This window comes from Schistocerca nitens, chromosome 2, assembly GCF_023898315.1.
Source record: "Schistocerca nitens isolate TAMUIC-IGC-003100 chromosome 2, iqSchNite1.1, whole genome shotgun sequence".
Classification (NCBI taxonomy): domain Eukaryota; kingdom Metazoa; phylum Arthropoda; class Insecta; order Orthoptera; family Acrididae; genus Schistocerca; species Schistocerca nitens.
The window spans coordinates 323,296,744-323,309,132 of NC_064615.1; positions in this window are offsets into that span (position 1 = coordinate 323,296,744).

Below are 12,389 nucleotides of genomic sequence, written 5' to 3' on the forward strand. Positions count from 1 at the left end.
TTGATAGGGGTGAAAAATTGGATGTAACAGTTAAAAAGTCCAAAAATAAGTAAGTGTCACAAAAAAAAAAAAAAAAACGAGGAAGAGTGAAATATAGACCAAAATGTATCAGAGAATAAATGTGACTTCCTGTGTTTCAGTGAATATTGGGCCACTAACGATGAACTTCCAGTTTTTAAGTTAGAAAATTATAGTTTTAATAAACTGTTACTGCAGAAGAGTTCACAAGAGAAGTGGTGTAGCAATCCATGTTAGCAGATCAAACGGCTGGTAACTTAGATCTAGATTATTTGTGCGAAGAACTGAATTTTGAAGCTACTGGTGTAGTTATTAGCAGTATGAAGCTGATAGTAGTATCATTGTACAGATTACCCAGTGGTATTATTAGTGCATTCATAGAAAAATTTGACATCCTTCTATGTGCGCTCAGTGAGAACATGACATTATACTAGATGGTGATCTTAATTCTGATTTGGACATGTCAAGTGATAAGCACAGTATTAGTAGTTTGAAGGACCTGTTATGACTGTTCAATCACAGTGTGTTAATTATAAACCCACCAGGGAGTTAGCATGCTTAGACAATATATTTGTTAATTTTAAATGTGCCCAAGATCAATGTGATGTAACAATGTTCCCCGTCTCTGACCACAAATCTGTGCTCTTAATATTTACTAATTGGATTGGCTCCGTCAACCTCAGTGATGCTGTGACCAACTAAAAAATGATGATCACTTAGACCAATGAGCAGTAGAAAAATTGATAAGTTAAGTTCAGGAAATCACTTGCAGATAGACATTGGTTCTGCCAGATAAATAATGGTAATCACTGTCTATCAAATAATGAGACAGCTAAGATAATTTTTGAATGTTTTTTAACTCATTTCTGCAAATATTTAATGACAGTATCTTCATTAGATGTAAAGTCACAGACATGTTGTAAAAAGAAGGTGTCAAAAAAAGTGAAATTCTTGGTAAACTAAAACATTGTCCGATAATAATAATAATGGGATGTGACGAGAGCCTCCCGTCGGGTAGACCGCTCACCTGGTGCAAGTCTTTTGATTTGACACCACTTCGGCAACTTGCGCATCAATGGGGATGAAATGGTGATGATTAGGACAACACAACACCCAGTCCCTGAGCGGAGAAAATCTCTGATCCAGCCAGGGATCGAACCCGGGCCCTCAGGATTGACAGTCTGTCGTGCTGACCATTCAGCTACCAGAGGCAGACCTGTCCGTTCATTATGTAATGATGCTGTTAGACATATACAATAATACTACGTCTGAAAATGCAAAATCTTTGTATGTAATATGGAGAAATGATTATAAAAACAGTTATTGAAGCAAAAAAGTCACACAATTCCCAATGTATTGAGAGTTCTGACAGTAAATGCAGAGCTGCTTGGAGTCTCATAAACACAAACAATACGAGACTGGAATAGAAGGGAGAACCGATAGAGGTACTCAAGGTACCCTCCGCCACACACCGTCAGGTGGCTTGCGGAGTATGGATGTAGATGATTTGGACATGTCAAGTGATAAGCACAGTATTAGTAGTTTGAAGGACCTGTTATGACTGTTCAATCACAGTGTGTTAATTATAAACCCACCAGGGAGTTAGCATGCTTAGACAATATATTTGTTAATTTTAAATGTGCCCAAGATCAATGTGATGTAACAATGTTCCCCGTCTCTGACCACAAATCTGTGCTCTTAATATTTACTAATTGGATTGGCTCCGTCAACCTCAGTGATGCTGTGACCAACTAAAAAATGATGATCACTTAGACCAATGAGCAGTAGAAAAATTGATAAGTTAAGTTCAGGAAATCACTTGCAGATAGACATTGGTTCTGCCAGATAAATAATGGTAATCACTGTCTATCAAATAATGAGACAGCTAAGATAATTTTTGAATGTTTTTTAACTCATTTCTGCAAATATTTAATGACAGTATCTTCATTAGATGTAAAGTCACAGACATGTTGTAAAAAGAAGGTGTCAAAAAAAGTGAAATTCTTGGTAAACTAAAACATTGTCCGATAATAATAATAATGGGATGTGACGAGAGCCTCCCGTCGGGTAGACCGCTCACCTGGTGCAAGTCTTTTGATTTGACACCACTTCGGCAACTTGCGCATCAATGGGGATGAAATGGTGATGATTAGGACAACACAACACCCAGTCCCTGAGCGGAGAAAATCTCTGATCCAGCCAGGGATCGAACCTGGGCCCTCAGGATTGACAGTCTGTCGTGCTGACCATTCAGCTACCAGAGGCAGACCTGTCCGTTCATTATGTAATGATGCTGTTAGACATATACAATAATACTACGTCTGAAAATGCAAAATCTTTGTATGTAATATGGAGAAATGATTATAAAAACAGTTATTGAAGCAAAAAAGTCACACAATTCCCAATGTATTGAGAGTTCTGACAGTAAATGCAGAGCTGCTTGGAGTCTCATAAACACAAACAATACGAGACTGGAATAGAAGGGAGAACCGATAGAGGTACTCAAGGTACCCTCCGCCACACACCGTCAGGTGGCTTGCGGAGTATGGATGTAGATGTAGATGTAGTGTTGACAAACAATTACGTAAGGTCAAAATCAATATCTCTCCACAAGAGTTTAATGGATGTTTTATTGAATCTGTGGAGGAAGTAAGCTTTAGCATCAGTAAACTCGCTGCAAGTCCATCAGAACTCTCAAAAAAAAAAAAAAAAAAATATTATGGAACACCCTACAATAATATCCTAACTTTCTCTGAAGTTACGGCTAGTATTGTTTTTAAAATAATAATGAACTTCAAGTCATCAAATTGCAGTGATATTTATGACATGGCTTGCAAGTTGCTGAAGAAAATCATTAGCTCTGTTGTTTATCCATTGCCTTGTGGGGACATAAGCTCTATGGACTTCCGTCCGCAAGAATATCACCGCAAAAACACTATCTCTCGACCTTGGGCCGTGTGTTCTGAGACACCAGGTATTTAAGTTGTATCTGTCTATATAATGTGTATAAATAAATATTGTGTATGTGAATTGGTAACATTGACAGCCATTAACCATCATGCTTGTAACCCAAATCCTACATTGGTGACCCTGAGTTTTTTGGACAACTGCACCATGACATTTTCATATGACACGCTGCTCCACTTCCACCTGACATGAGAATCCAACACCTCGCCGACGTGGATCCTACACAGCTACAGTCAATGGTTGCAAGTGTTTATCTAATGACTTTTCACTGCTACAAAACGGAAATTGCAATACTTCTGTGTTTAATACCTGCGCAATAATGTCACATCAGTGTACACATAAGAACTACGATATTGAAATTCCATCAACCACAGTGCCTTTAACAAACCCTGAAAATAGTGCTACAAGTGCTTATGTGGACACTAACCTCATCAGCCTACATAACAAACAGACGACAACAATAGGTGGTAACAAACAATGGCGCTACCCTGCCGCCCCCACCATTCTCGAGTGCAATATTCAAATTGATATATATTCAGCTAGTACTAATGCTACTCGCAAGTCTCCCTATCAAACGAGAGACTCCGCCATTATTGAGATATCAGGCATTTGACATACTAATTACGGACGCCAACCACAGTGACATAACAAATGAACAAATGCCGAACAATCAGTGACAACAAACATGCAGGTCAGTGTATTTGGTGATCTCAGGTACAGATAATACTGGTTAACAGTGATTTTGAACAGAATGGCATATTTACACAAACTGCTTTCACTCTCACATGTCATGTGAGTAACGTCAAGGCAGCCGCGCCGTGTACCATGGTACACCTCGGGAGTGACGTCACGGCCCTGCCAGCAGCAACACCACTCCCCACAACCCAGCGCACACTGGGATATGCTAATGCCTGCCATGTGCTGGTATGGACACATGACACGACCGTTTTACCACGACCACACATGAACAGCTACCAGGATGCCACAACAGATGCATAAACAGCACTAAGGCCACAAGATGGATATCAGAATTACAGCCTGACTGCTACACCACCCACACTGGCAATAAGTTCAAGCCAGACATCACCGCCATGCTTACAGTGAACCCCATACCCCATGGACTAACAATGATTACACAACCACTGCTGATCCTATGGCCACACTGCGTGGATCCACCACGCAGCCCTATGGCCACACCGCGTGGACTCCCCACGCAGCAAGTTACAACCAAGGGGGGCAACGCCATTAACATGGACTTAATTGCAACACCACCCATGCCATGTGCTAAATTTCGTTACACCAGCACAGCATCCGCGATGGCTGTGACGCGACTAACGGAACAGTATGCACAGTGGACATACGGACAAACAACACCTGACAACTGTTATATCCAACAGAACTATATTTCTCCGCAGTCCACCAATGCGCCTCTATATGTGACATGGGTGACGGCACGGAGATATCAGCCACACCGTGACACTCACCACTCCACAGGTGTGACGTCACCACCTGGCCGGCTGCGTTGCACACTGGACCGCAGCTCCAACTGGAATATCACAGCACACCATGCCGACAGGTACAACAATGGCCATACCTCATCAGGCCACCACAGTCGCTCTCAACAACGCTATGCAACTACTGCACAGCAATAACTCAGTGGGACCAACACAAAACAACCACTACAGGAACCATTCACTGTCTATCAAACTACACCTGCTGCTCATTCACACAGGCTCGCCAGAAGTGTGGTTTACTTTATGCGAATGTATGATGAGGACAGGAGAGATTGAGGATGACCAGAGCAAGCTGTTAATACTTTGCAACCATCTCAGTGAACAAGCGGATCTTGTCAGCGATCTGCTGCTGAGTACTCCAACTGCGCACAAGTATGAGATGGTGAAGTCACTAATATTGCAACAAATATCACACAAGCCGGAGCAACTACTCCACCTCACCATAAATGAGATGATGCTGGGTGACAACACACCATCGGTGTTATGGTGCAAACTGCACCTAAAAATTGATAACAACCTACTACCAGACCGGGACCTATGGTCATTATGATTATTCAAGCTCCGGGACCTGTGGTCATTATGATTATTCAAGCTCCCAGAGCAAATACAGACAACATTTCTAGTACAAGTGGACACACTATTGGAAACGCGCCTACAACTGGCTGATAGGATGCTGGCACCCACTCGCCACCCGACACTAATCAGTAACAGGACAGCTATCTACGACTGCCACGCCAGCAACGGATACAGCGCACAACAGAAAAGGATGGCAGTAGCGTCAGACACAGTGCAAAAGACTGCACACAGACCCTAGGCAACTTCCTCCTCCACCTCCGCCCCCCCCTCCCCCGCAACTGGACCCTACCGCCTTGCAGGCTGCAACTGTTGCAGTGCTGCAACAGTTACGGCACACAGACCCAGCTCCTGCAGGAAATAAACAAACAAGGGAGACGGTCGACGCCCGGGCCGCCAAAACACAGCCCAGCCCACCCAAAAGAAAATGACAAGCCCCTACTGCTGGTTTAACGTGTGATTTGGCACCAACGCATGCCGCTGCCAACAAACATGCAGCTACCCAAACTAGCGGACTAGCCTAGGCGCAGCACACCAGCCCACCTAATAGCGTGTGCGCGTGCGCACCCACCCACCCGCACACACACACACACACACACACACACACACACACACACACACACACACAGAGAGATGGCGCGCGACTGTTTGTTTATGACTGCCAGCTACACCAATACCTGTTGGTCAATATGGGCACAGACATCAGCACACTACTCCCACATCTCACTATAGAAGTTTACAAGCCCTCAACCATACAACTCCAGGCGGAAAATGATTCAATAATACCGGTAATGGGAACAACCTCGGCAACGCTCTGGCTAGACGACCACACACCACATCCCTGGACTTTCTTTGTGGCCAGAACGGTGGAAACAGTGCTCCCAGTGGACTTCCTTCATCATTACCATCTCAGCAGGGCTCTGTTATCACAAGGTTATGGACTATACCCTACAGGGGCGTCTGCAGTTGCAGTCTGCTGTCCACCTCAGACCCTCCCCCTCCACCACTAGACACGGAGACCGCAGCAGATCTTGTGTTACAACGTGGAACACTGTTCGAGAAACTCCACAAAAAGATAACGGCCTACGAGAACATCTACAAAGAGAACAACAAAACACATGCAGAGAACGAGCAGCTATGCAGCCGCCATCATACAGACAGCCCGGCGCACTTTCTGTAACCTGAGTAAATCATTTGACTGTTTAGGACATGACACACTTCTACAGAAACTACATTTCTATGGCATCAGGGATAACAGCCTAAAACTGTTAATGCCTAATATCCAAAACCATAGGCAAGTTGTATGTTTTGGCACAGAAAATTCTACCAAGAATCAAACTATGGTTGGAGTTCTGCAGGGATCTGTATTGGAACCATTTTTGTTTTTTGTAGTGATGAATGGCCTACCATCCTTTATAAGCTCTAATAGAGTGCTGTTTGCATATGACACTACCTTCCTAAATTATAACAATGATCTGAATAAGCTAAAGGATTCAGTTGACAATACACTTGCCCAAGCATCATATTGCTTTGGGTCAAATGGGTTTCTCCTGAACAAAAAAAGGTATTTAGTCAACCGGACAAAAGCTGTTTTAATGAGACTAGTTATTTAGTAAAGTTCTTGGGGGTATGCTTCGATGACAAGTTGTCATCAGAACAACACATAAAATACATTAGCGGTAAATTGTTTAGAGCAATTTACTTATTAAGATGTCTTACGAAATGTGTAACAGCACCTTATGTTGAAACATCTTATCTGCTTTTTTTTTTTTGTTTTTTTTTGTAACTGTGACATGGAATTGTAAGGTAACAACTGACAAGCTGTACGGTTCTGTTTACTAATGTAATGATTACACTGTACAAAACAATTTGTCTATTGCTGTAATGGCCTAATGACCATAAAATTTTCTTACCTTATTGCCGGTCGACAACATCAATTTTCTCTACCTGAATCTTTCTTTTACTTAAGATCCCTTCCAGAGAAATCCCATTTCTCACAGCGTCTTGTACAAAACAACTTTCTCCTAAGGGAACTGGATATTTTTTGTTTCATTAGAATAAGTAATTTGTGTAACGTCAGCACTATTTTTTTTATTGATGTGAAAGTTCTCCATCATTTGTTGAATTACCAATTTTTTTTAGCTGTCTGTAACATTGGATTTCCTCCCAAAATTTTTAGCAATTCAAGAAAACAAGGGCAGGAAGTGAGACTGACTTTTATGAGAAATTAGGGAGTACAATTTATGTATAACTTAAAGCAGTGGCATTAGAGGAAGGTAATTATGGGAGCAGTGATGAACATATCAGGGCTGGCCAGAAAAATTATAGGGAAGCACATGAGTGTCAAATTTTACCAATCGATGTCAGTAAGGCGGCAAACATTTGAAAGGATGAGGGGGAAAATGTAAAATGCATAAATGAGATCTTGAGATCAGCTTGGAGCTTTATAGTAGTGATAACTGCAATAGCAAAATTAACATACAAAGAGTACATGAAAGTACACATCCAGACTGTTGGGGAAAGATGAAATTAAATTACAATGAGTACCAGTACCATCTTGGAAAGTATACATCCAGACTGTTGGGGAGAGATGAAAAGTGATTTAGGTAAATTGAGGAACTCTGGTATGCCTCTAAGTGTAATGCAACCAGAATTAAAAGCACACAGAAACAAAGATGAGGTAAAGAATATGGGGTTCAAGATATTTGGCAAAATATTTTATATGAAGCTGAGAACAAAAGTGCTTGTGATATAACAGGTAGTCCTTACATTTTTATTCACACTGATAACTGGGATGGTACTTGTTTAATTGATGCTGGCAGTCCTGTTTGTGTGACCTCTGAAAAACTGAGGGACAGGATTAAAAACAGTTCAGACTTTGTTGAGATATCTGTTACAGGGATTAAAATTGTGGGATCTACGGGAAGATGTGGCAAAATTGTAAATAAACAATTATTATTGTCATTTAAATGTAACAAGGTTGTCTTCTGGCTCCGAGGTTGAGTGAGAATATTATTCTATGTATGGATTAGATTGTAAAAGCCACAGTAGGATTCTTTTGGACAAGCAAAGAATTAGTTTTTACTGAACTTACAAGTGGGATCTCTTCTCAAACAAAATTAATCATGCTGAGTGAATGTGTTGTTCTCCGGCAATGTTGCAGCAAGTTTCTTACTTGGAATCTTCAGGTGAAGTGTCGGGTTCACGCCTCGTCTGGATCTTTATAGCCGCTGGACCACCGGCTTCTCTGCGTCCTCGGTGCCAGTTGGGTCAATCGGGCGCAAATGGAATCGGCGCGTGGTAGGGGGGAGCCATGGGCACACGGTCCTGGTATCTAATTTCAGTGCAGCCTGTTTATGTCATCCGCTGCCACCGACCTGCCTCCATCAGTACGCTCTCATCTTATTCTTGCTAATGTTGTGTCCCACACAGTGCTGAGTTGCAAGCTGCTATCATGGTTGACCAGGTCATCACTACTGCCTCTTTAATAATAAAGAGTCCCAGAAACCTTTCGCTCTACACAATCTCTTAGTTTGTTCAAACTGATAGGCTTGTTCTTCACTGAGGTTGTGCTCCGCTACCGCAGATTTTTTCTTTTGTCCAAGGCGAATGCTCCTCACATGTTTAGAGATGCATTGTGTGATGCAGCTCTGCATCTGTCCCAATATATTGTTTTCCACACTCACAGGAAATGTGGTAGACACCCAGTGTTCTTAGACACAAGTTGGCCTTCACTGAGCCTAGCATATTCCTGATTTTTGCTGGAGGATGGAATATGCTTTTTATCTTGTTCCAGTATCCTGACAATCATTGCCATGGGCAGCCCTGCGTATGGGAGGAGTGCCAGACCTTCATTGTTCTCTTCTTCCTGAAGGTGATCCTCCTCCTTGCTCATCTTGAGAGAGCACTTCTAACCTGCATTTCAGTGTAGCCATTCTTCTGGAAGGTTTTCTTCAGGTGCTGAATCTCTCTAGGTAAACTGTCCTTGCCGCATATGTCATGAACTCTACGGACAAGAGTAGTGAGCACGGATTTCCATTGTGCTGGGTGATGTCAGCTGTTGGCATTGAGGTACAGGCCTGTGCGTATTTTCTTTCAGTAGAGCGAATGTCCCAGTGTGACATCTCTTTTCTTCTTTATTAGCGTATTGAAGAAGAGTAGGCACCTATTTTCTTCTAACTCTATTGCGAACTTGATGTTCTCATGTATGCTGTTCAGATGGTTGAGAAATTCCATTAGTGTGTCCTTGCCGTGCGGCCAGACCGCGAAAGTATCGTCCACATGCTGTTTCCAAGGTGATACCCTCAAAGTATTCTATGTACAGATTGGCAATACATAGTGTCAGAATAGGGATCCCATAGTAACTCCATCCACCTGTTGGTAAAACTTACCTCACACTGGAAATGTATGGTCGTAAGTGCATGTTGGAATAATTCCATTGTGTCTTTGTCAAAACGATTCTCCAGTAGTTTCAAGGAGTCCTCAAGTGGTACCCTCGTGAAGAGGGATGTAACACCAAAGCTGACCATAATATTTTTGTCAAGATGCCACTCCTTGAGTGCCTTAAACTCCACAGGTAAATGTCCCCACACATCAAGAATTCACTTGAGCCGATTGGAGGAAAGTTATGAAGAGGATGCACTTACATCATTCCCAGATCAACTGAAATGTTTTTTTAGGTATATGGATTGCGAACTTGATGTTCTCATGTATGCTGTTCAGATGGTTGAGAAATTCCATTAGTGTGTCCTTGCCGTGCGGCCAGACCGCGAAAGTATCGTCCACATGCTGTTTCCAAGGTGATACCCTCAAAGTATTCATATGGCCTTACGGGAGGCAAAAGCTTGACGTTTTCTTGGATCACCTAATCCCATGCCACCCTAATATTAAATTCACCATGGAACTGGAGCAGGAAAGACTACTTTCTTTCCTCAATGTATTAGTTAAGAGGAAGGCAGATTATAGTGTCAGTCACAGTGTGTACCGCAAACCCACTCACACTGACTTGTACTTGCAAGCTAATGGTTGCCATGACCTAACACTGAAAAACTGTGTACTCAGAACTCTGGTTTACCAAGCACGAACTCTGTCAGATCCTGATAATTTGGCGACTGAGATAGAACTCCTACAATCTGTGTACTGCAAGAATAAATACTCTTCTCAAGACATTCAAAAGGCACTGCACCCTTTTTCCCCGCATATGATTCATGAAGAGGTACGTACCAGAAGAAACGCAGAAGGTTGCATATTTGCCATATGTTGGGCTGATATCTGCCAAAATCAGCAGAATTCTCCTCAAACATCACAACAAAAGCATGCTCCATCTACCCACCAAGCTGCTAGGAAGTGTGAAGGATGACCTATGTCTATAGGACCGTTGTCATGAGGTGCAAAGAGTACCAAAGGCACACTGTGAGCATTGTTTAGAATTCCACCATTCTATGAAGTATAATGAAGCCAAGATTTTAACACAGACATCAAGATACTGGGACACTGTCATCCAAGAATCTATTGAGATTAAGGTTCCAGAGAATCTTATTAACCATGACACTGGTTTCCAGCTGAGCTCTGCTTGGAACCCAGCACTCTATCTTCTGAAAATGCAATGGAGACATCAATTCTCCAAGGGACACAAGTATGAAATGTAGTTAGAGATAACAGGTCAGTACATGTAATAAGGGACGCACAGCAAATGGTACCTCAGACAACAGACACAATACCTGAGGACATTCTTCAGAGTCTCTAGCACCAATTTGAACACCATTGGCCTGAAAATAACACTGCTGCCATTCCTGGCAGGCAAGGACTTTGGGTGGAACACCTAACATGACAACAGAATGCCCTCTATCACAGGACGACTTAAATGATGACAATCTGGAGATAAAATGTCTAGCACAGTTTGGGTGTCATTCAGAACTTAATACCGCAAGATTGACAACGGAGAATAACTACAAAGTACACACACAGCATGCGGAACAGCTGCTGCTAGAAGAAAATGCTACAGTTGCTGCTGTTGGTTGGCGCATACCACAGACAGAGCGCCTGACGCAGCCCTGATAGCAGACGGAATGCCTAGCACAAATGCCTAGACTAAAATCACCAGATTTTATTTCACTTACAGTTCAGTAATCCACAGGCATTGAAACATTTCAAGAGTAAGTAAACAGAATATCCACATGTACTCTGGAGCCAAAAACTCACACATCGCACCAGATGTTCTGATGATTAGTTTATCTCCAAATGCATCAGAAAGTGTGGATTACAGAACACCAAGTGAACAAACTTTTTTCTAGCAACCTAATAAGCAGTGTTAAGACTTTTTTAAAAAAATTGTCATTGGGTGTTACCTGCAATCTAAATTTGCAGGGGGATGGGGGGGGATTTCTTGTTCATCTGTCAATTGACAACGGAAAACAGTTTTGTAGGTAACTGAGTGTGGTTCACAGTTGGGCGGATTCAAGGGGAAAATAAAAAAAATGTAGTAAAGAAATCCAACTTACAGAATGAATGAGACACAAAATAGAAGGAAGGAATTTACAGCTGACAGATGTGTGGTGCATACAAACACTCAACAGAATGCAGTACTTACACTAGCTTTCAAGCTCTTGCTCTTTTTCTAGCACATATTCACTCATGCAATGTGTGTGTGTGTGTGTGTGTGTGTGTGTGTGTGTGTGTGTGTGAATATCCATACATTTGCTACAGAAAGAGTAAGTGCTCTAAAAGCTTTTGTAAATACAGTATTTTGTTGATTGTTCCTGTTTGTCACATATCAGTCGGCTGTTGGTGAGTGGTTACCTTCCCCTTAGTTTATGTATACAAGTCACATGCCTTACAGAAATTAGGAATTTGGTATCAACTAACCCCACACAGACGGTCTACAGCACAAACAGCTTTGACCGTGTTCCCAAGTTTTACTCAACTTCGGCATGACAGTTATTGTGTGTGATCATATTACATTTTGAGAGTATCGCATCTACTGTGAGAAAGTATTGCAGTTTTGTCGTGAAGGAAACTTTTGTGTTTATTATAAATAAGTGTAGGGGCATCAAAAGCATTTGTCAAAGACATTCTTTTGTTTCTTAAAGGGAACAAAATGAGAAGAATCCCTACATGAAGTGTAATATATCTTTGAACACCGTGATATGGAATGGGTTGACCTTGAACTCAGTTGGTTTTATAAAATGCAGACTTCCTCATTCAGTTATTGCTGAAATTTATGTATAGTTATTGGTGGTGTATTTATTTGCAGAAATGATTCTGTTGATACATCTACAACATTGTCAAGACCTTTTCTGCAAAATATTTAAATAATAA